A 7,884-nucleotide genomic window follows, 5' to 3' on the forward strand; every position below is an offset into this window, starting at 1 on the left:
GCTGAGAGCAAAGAAAGCACTTCTGGGGCAGAAGCAGCTCCAGCAGCTGCACAGAGACGTGCTTTGCTTTTGCTAAATAGGCTCCAACTTCTGCTGCTTAATGACTTGGGCCTATCAGATGTTCTCGGAGTGGTTTTTCCCTCCCTTCCACGACGGTACTACGATGTCTTCCTCGGGTGGACTTAAAAAAAAAAGAGAGAGAAAAAAAAATAGGAGAGGGTGACGGAAGGAGAGGAAGCCCAGGCCAGTAAACAGCTTATAGACACCGCTCTGTGTACGGGAAATCTGGAGGGAGACACAATAGCTACAAGTGGGAAGCGCTTGGGAAAGATTATTGTCCCCAAATGGCAGAGAGAGATTTAATTGGACGTAAGCCAGACTTGCTAAAGAAAACTATATAAGCTGCGAACAATTCAAAGAGGGGGGAAAAAATGGCTTAGATCTCTCTAGACCTGAGCTGTAAGTTCAAAATCATGTGGACTTAATCAAGATAAAAGCAGATAAACTATGCTTCCCAACCGCAGGCGGGGAATGTGCTGCGGGTGGAAGCGCTGCGAGGAGGCGTTGAGTGGAGCTGGGCTGCATCAGCCCCATAGAGCCACCGCGGGGCTCTACCGGCCCCATAGTGCCATCGCTGGGCTGCACCAGCCCCAGAGATACACTGCTGGGCTCTACCAGCCCCATAGACCTACCACCGGTCTGCATCAGCCCCATAGAGCCACCACTGGGCTGCGGAAGCCCCATGGAGGCACTGCTGTTCGTTGGTGCGACCTTCGGGTTTCCCATTCCTTTCTCTTTTCTCATCAGCCCACGCGAAGCCGGGGAGGGGGATGCCAGGGTGGGGTGTGTGTTCTCATCTATTTGCTTCTCTCTCTATTTTCCCTTTTCTTGGATGGCAGAGAGCTGCCGCAGCGTGGGGAGAGACGGATTTTGGGGGTGGGGGGTTCGGGTCGAACTTCCAATGCATGGAAGTCCCGGAGCCGCTGAGAAATGCAACCCAGAGAGACGGGAAACCAGGAGGAGATCATTAAACAGCACCTATTTCAATCCCACACCCTTCTCTCTCTTAACCCCATCTCCAAACCTCTCAAAATCCTCATTTAAACACAAAAGAAGAGAAATAAAACACACCCAAACCTTCATCAGTAAGAAAATCCCTTTATTCTCCAGGCTTGATAACTTAAACAGTGACATCAAAACGTGCGAAACTGGGCAAAAAAGTCGGAAATGGTGGCAGGGAAAATGTGCTTTCTGCCGGGCAGACCGTATATTAGCAAAATAGCCCTGAAATGCTCTTTTCGAGCGGCGCTCGGAATGGAAGGTGGGCAGTTAATCCTCGCAGCCCTATTAAAACCACACACACGTTTGCAGGAGCGGTATTAATCCTTAAGCACTCAGGAAGTCAGTTCCTTTCCTCGGTGCTCTTTAATACCTCGGCTCCCGCATCCCCCCATTTTTATTATTATTTATATAGATATATATAATTGCACTTCCCCCGAACGCCCATTGAGCGTAGGGGGAATCTCAGCCCGTTTTTGGGGACTGGCTCCGACCGTCCCCATTTGCGGCAATGGGTTTTCTCCTTCACACCCGCGTCGCTCGGAACGAAACGAAGAGAAATCCTTTTGCTGCTTCACGGGGGGACCTCCGCCCAACCCGGAGCTCGGGCTGGGAAAGCAAACACTGCCGGTGGACGGGAGGAAGGTGAAGGGATGAGGAACGCTCATCCTCACCCACCTCCATGCAGGGATGCCCCACGCACCAGCCCTTCCCGTGCACACGCACCCCTTTACCCCCGGAGGACACCCACGCGTGCAACGGCACTTCTGTCTCTCGTTTGGAGTTGGAGAAGAGGAGGGATGGGGGCAAAAAACCCCCCTCAGGAATGGATTTGCTTCGTGGCACCGCGGCTCCGCACGGTCCCGTGCAGCATCAGAAGTCCTCTTGGCATTACTCCGTCGTTTGGGGTTGGAGGGTTTTGCTGTGACCGCGTATGGCTGAAATAAATACAGGGAGAAATTCATGCGGTTCCCATTTCTTTTAGGGTTTGGGCTTTAAGATACACCTCGCACTGAGAGCTGAAATTCGTCATTCTGTCCATTCTCTTCCTCTTATCCCTCTGTAAAACGCTCTTTTTCCTTCTTCCTTTCCTCCTTCTCTCTCTCTCTCTCTCTCTCTCTCTCTTTCTTTCTTTCTTTCTTTCTTTCTTTCTTTCTTTCTCTCTCTCTCTCTCTCTTTCCCTCTTTCTCTTTTCCTCTCTCTTTTTCCATCTTTCTTTCCTTCTTTCCTTCTCTCATTCCTTCCCCCACTCCCCAGTCTTTCTTCCTTCCCTTCCATCCTTCTGATCCCATTTTCCTCCCATGGTTTCCCTCTTCTGTGAATCACAAAACCGAGATTCTATATCTGCGCTGATCACCCCGTCCACAAATCCCCACTAATTCCCTCATTTCCCCACATTCATGGCTGTGTTCCATCCGAATATTTCTAAGGATTCCCATTCCCCATCGCACATTTTGGGTCAACCACCGCCCGCCCCTCACTCCGCGATAAATATCGGTGTGGAGGTGCCAAATTGACCCCCCAAAAACCACCATAATAACCCACATTTTCGCCCCCCAACATTCCCAGCTCAGCGCTCCTTCAGCAGTCGCAAATAGGGGACTGCGTCGCACTCTTTTCTCCCCGAGAGAGCAGACAAAGAGCGGACACCACAAACACACTCACACACTCACACACACGCACTCACACTCACACCCCCTTCCTCCTCGCGGGGTTTTTGGGATGCGGGGGCCCTTCACAGGACCGGGATGGGGGTTCTAGATTGGAGAGGGGGGGGTTGCTTCACCCCTCTATCCCTCTCCCTGATGGAGAAGAGAGAATGAGAGCAGAAATCCCCCAATTCTCGCAATTCGCTCAGCCGCCGTTACCCCTTTTTGTGTCCCGGGTGTGGGGTGGGGGTCAGCAGTGGGGTACAAAACCTGAACCCAAACCTGCCGCCCCCCACTCCCCCCTCAGCCCTTCTCTGCCCCCCCCCCCCCGTCGGCCGATCTTTGTCCTCTTCGCCGTTTTCCCACGGCCCGACAGCGATGCTTTTGGCTTTGGGAGATTTCGGGAGCTTTGGGTCTCTTTCTCCTCTTTTTGATCATTATTTTTAACTCCCCCCCCTCTCCACACACACCATATTTGTATTTAATTTTATTCTTCTGGAGCCTCGGGGTGGAAGGAGAGGATGAAGGGGCACAGAGAAGGGCCGCCCGCTTTGCTGCAGGGATTTACCCCCCCACCCGTCACCCCATCCCCCCCATATCGGAGTTATCCCTATTTCTCATTAACCCCTTCCTCCCCCCACCCCCCAGCCCGACTCCGGACCCACTCACTCCTTTTCCTACATTTTAAATATGAAATCTCACCCGCGTCACAATCCCCAATGGTTTAATTCACGTTAAACCTTTTTTTTATAGAGCCAAACCCCCAAATATCTCCTATATACACCCGTTCAAACAATCCACCCCCCCTCCCGACCCTTATATTCAATGATTTCAGTGATCTATACCCATTTTTCTCTCTTTAAGGCAAGAATTTCATCCTCTCCCCCCCCCCCCCCCCCCCCCTTCTTTCTGCCCCTCTCTCCTTACCGAGCGAACTTCATTGTTTTCTGGAGGAAATGGTCATGTTCAGACATTAAACCTTAATTGGGCTTTTCTTTATGACGTTTAATTTCCTCCACGGCAGACGCGTTTGCATCTTGCTGGGAAAAGAGCGGGGGGGGGGGGGGGGGGGGGGGAAGAAAGAAGGAGGAAAAGCAGAAGGGGGGGGAGGTGGGCAGTGTTTGAAGTCCAAAAGGGGGAGAAAAGGAGGAAAAAAAATCAGGATCGGGGCGAAAAGGGCTCAACCAAACCGCCCCTCCCCCCCCCCCCCCGGGGCGCATTTTGCTCACCTCTCTGCTCCCCCTCCTCCCCCCGTGGTGGATATGGAGGGGAGGGGGCGGCTGTGGGGGGGTCCGAAGCAAAGAGCGGCTCTGAGGCGGCCGTGGCGTTGCGGCGGAGCGGCGCGGAGGGGCCTTCACTTTGACCTTCACTTTGCGGGGCCGCCCCCGCCCACACAGACAGACGGGCGGCCCCGACGGCTCCTCCCGCCCGCAGCCCCGCGATCCGCACCGCTCCGCGGGTGCGGAGGAGGGAGAGAAGGGGGAAAATGTGAGGGAGGGAGAAGGAAGAGGAAGGAAAATGATGGAAACGGGCGAAATAGAGGAAAATAACATGAAAGAAGGGAAGTAAAGTGAAATGTGATAGGGAAAAGGGAAGGGAAGGGAAGGGAAGGGAAGGGAAGGGAAGGGAAGGGAAGGGAAGGGAAGGGAAGGGAAGGGAAGGGAAGGGAAGGGAAGGGAAGGGAAGGGAAGGGAAGGGAAGGGAAGGGAAGGGAAGGGAAGGGAAGGGAAGGGAAGGGAAGGGAAGGGAAGGGAAGGGAAGGGAAGGGAAGGGAAGGGAAGGGAAGGGAAGGGAAGGGAAACGGAAGGGAAACGGAAGGGAAACGGAAGGGAAACGGAAGGGAAACGGAAGGGAAACGGAACGGAACGGAATGGAACGGAAAGGAAAGGAAAGGAAAGGAAAGGAAAGGAAAAATGAAAGAAAAATAATTCAAAAGTACAATTTTAAAAAGACCATGAAAAATAATACCAAAAAGGCCTGGGTTGGCTCCTCCTGTCCCGCAGCCCCCGGGGATTCGATCCGCCGCAGGGATAGAGCTGAAGCCAAATTTCCTCCGCTGCCCCAAAGCCAATCCCCATTGCCGTCTCTCGGACATTCTCCCCCCCCCCCCCCCCCCCGTGCCCCCTCATTCCCACTCCCTCACCCCTTTGGCCCCCAACTCCCTCCATTCCACCCCGATACATCAGAAACATCCCCAAATCCCTTTCTTTTCTCCCCCCAAAAAGGCCAGTGCAGAACTGCGGCGGTCAGAGCGGCTCCTCTTCACAAACGGGGGTTTTCTTTCCCCCCATCAGGAAAAAAGAAAGAGGAAAAAAACAAGAAGAAATGAATAAATCGGTTCGATTTGGTCGGGTTGAAGTTGGAAGAGACGATCCTCAGTCTTTGGTGAACGCATTTTGGGGGGGGGGGGGGGGGGGGGGGGAAGGAAAAATACAAATGGAGCGGCGGTGCAAATGTGTAACTTTGTCCGTATTCCTCCGCCTTTGTGTGCGGCCGGGGGGGGGGGGATGAAGGGGGGGGGGGGGGGGGACAGATGCTTTATTTCACCGTCTCTCTATAAAGAGATAATTATATATCTGGTTATCCACCGGCGCAATAAATACTCTTCACCCACAATTACAGATGAAGAGGATGGGTTTAAATACCCATAAAGTCAGTGTTGGGGGCTCTGGTTGGGAGGTGGAACTGGAAACGGGGGGGAGGTCGGGGGGTGAATAAGGTGTAAGGAGCCATCGCGGGGGGGTGGAACCCAACGGGAAAGCCCTGAGCTGTCCGCCATCCCCCCCCCCCCCCCCCCCAAAAAAAAAGGGGGGGGGGGAACTCGAAAAGCAGAGTCCCAATTCAGATTTTCCGCGTCCCGGTGGGTGCGCTGAACTGCTCCGTTCTCTGCCCCCCCAACTCCAAACCCCGGAGCAGTGCTGTGATGGTGGTTCCATGCACGGGGGGGACGTACACCGCCCCCCCCCCCCCCCCCCCCAGCCCCACAGAGCGACCCCCTCAGCTCCCCTCAAAACCCCGCGAGGGTCATTTCCACCAACACAATCCGCCTATGAAAAATATCCCGTTTTCTATTACTTCTGCCTCAAGATATTTCGATTTGAGGTAATCCATACGGCCTTTTCTTTTTCCTTTTTATTTCCCCCTTCCTCCCCCCCCCCCCACTTTACAAGACCCGAAGGCTGCCCGGCATTCCTCGCTGCCACTTCGGCTCTCCAACCCTACTTTTCCATCCCTAATTTCTTAAATACTTTCTCCTTTCGCAACGTCTCGCATCACCTCGTAAGGCTTTACCGGATCGCCGTAAAAAACGAAATGAATTTCCACACTCTCCTCAACGATCGCCGCTTCTCCCCCCATTGAGCTTCGGAGGGGCACTGCGCGAACCTGGATCCGAATAGACTTTGGCAGAGGTTTCTATAATGAGATATCCCGATGGTTTATGTGTTCTCCGTGGCGGTGTTTTGCTGACCCGCGTCTGAAATTAAAGCGCAAACCCTCTTTAAAAAAGGCGATAAAGATGGCAGGTAGATGGGAAGGAGGATTTGGGGCACGTTTCTCTCGTATTGCAGCTCAACGCGATTTATTCAGACTAAGGGAGATAGAAGGAGTCGGCGCTTTGCCGGTACCACAAAAACACAGAGAGAGAAATAAAAGGAAAAAAGACGGGGAAAAAAAGCGCATTTAAATTTCCAGACGGACAGAAGAGGGGGAAAGGGTCTGTTTTTAGAAAATAATTGGTTTTCTCGGGGGGAGGAAAATGTATTTTCATACAGAGTGAGGAGAAGGGAAAGGGAGAGCGCCCAGATCCGGAGGGAATAGCGGTTAGGAGGAGATTTATTGGGGGGGGGGGGGGGGAAGGAAGGGGAAGGGGGGGGGAGCGCGCATGTTTATTTCCAATGCGAGCGACATGAAAATCAAAGCACTTAATGAGGCCTGATTGTGACAAATAAATAAATAAATAAACGAACGAACGAACGATAATTAAATTATTTAACAAATGAGGGTTCGGCCGTCGGAAGAAAAAAATCCGCTCAATTCGAAGCGCGGAACAGCCGATCTTTTCATTATTATTATTATTGTTATTATTATTATTATTATTATTGCTATATTTTTATCTTTCTTCCCCTTTTCATCTTTATTATCTCTCTTGTTAACAACACCGGTGAGACTGCATACATATATCTCCTTTAAATGCAGTCATCCGTGGAGCCATTGGAGTTGCGAGCTACAGATATATTAATTAATTTATTCTCTCAGCAGTGAAATATCGCTGTGTCTACTTGATACCTACCAAGCAATAAAAATAGAGCTCCCCCCCTCCAACCCCCCCCCCCCCACCGCCTCTGCACTTCATTAGGTTTTACCTATAAGTTTCCATTCGGAATGATTTGCTTGAAACTAATTACTCGCCGCATACTTCGTTTTCCTCTCGCGGGGGTCTGGAAGGTTTCAGAGTGGGGTGGGTGGGCCATATGCTGATAAACGCCGCTAATTATTCCCACTCTGTGTTTATTGGATATTTATGAACCCGCGCTCGGAATCAAACCGATGCATTCCGGATTAAGGGGTCTGCAAACAGCCCCGGAATGGCACGGGGGAGGAAAGCCAACAGTTAATTAACGTAGCACGGAATTAGCGAAGGACGGAGCCTCAGCCACACGCAAACAGAGAGGGGGAAGTCCGGCCATTCTTCTCGCCTTAATGGGAATTATTAGATTTCTTGTTAATTGCTGTCATACTCCGTACACGGCGGCTGCGAGGAGGTGCTTTTGTCTCTCGGTTGGGGGTGTTTGGAGGGGGGGAACTGAGGGGGAATGCGGGACATTTGCACGCACGGACACGGCTGTCCCATCGTGCAGGGCCGGACCCCCACCCCTATTTGCCTCTCTTCCCTACGGCTCGGCCCCATAGCAATGCCCGTCCAGGAGAGGTTCCCCAAGCCAGAACCCCTCCCCAGCCCCACTCACCTCTTCGTGCAGCTCCATTCTGCCCCCCCAAACACACACTCCCACCCCCATGGCACCTACGTGCACCCAACTGCAGCTGTGTGCCCTATGGGCCGCGCTTCTCCTTTTATTGTTTAATCATTTTTATTTTCCTTTTTTCTTTCTCCCCTTTTCCCCTTCTTTTAATCTCCTTTTTTCTTCTTTTTCTTTTTTCTCCTTTTCATTTCTTT

General features: G+C 52.2%; 1 long non-coding RNA gene across 2 annotated transcripts; it reads right to left on the minus strand.

The window, feature by feature from the left end:
* Window positions 1-1,142: 1,142 nt before the first annotated feature.
* Window positions 1,143-4,304, minus strand: LOC107055410. 2 transcript variants are annotated; one of them, XR_001470485.2, is made up of 3 exons: window positions 3,938-4,304; window positions 3,636-3,748; window positions 1,143-1,997 (listed from the first exon to the last, which is right to left on the minus strand). It is a non-coding gene; the product is annotated as an uncharacterized LOC107055410 (long non-coding RNA). The 2 variants fall into 2 exon arrangements; XR_001470486.2 differs by having other exon boundaries at window positions 3,636-3,744; window positions 3,938-4,055.
* Between the last annotated feature and the right edge of the window lie 3,580 nt (window positions 4,305-7,884).

The sequence above is a fragment of the Gallus gallus genome, chromosome 34 (assembly GCF_016699485.2).
Source record: "Gallus gallus isolate bGalGal1 chromosome 34, bGalGal1.mat.broiler.GRCg7b, whole genome shotgun sequence".
Lineage (NCBI taxonomy): Eukaryota > Metazoa > Chordata > Aves > Galliformes > Phasianidae > Gallus > Gallus gallus.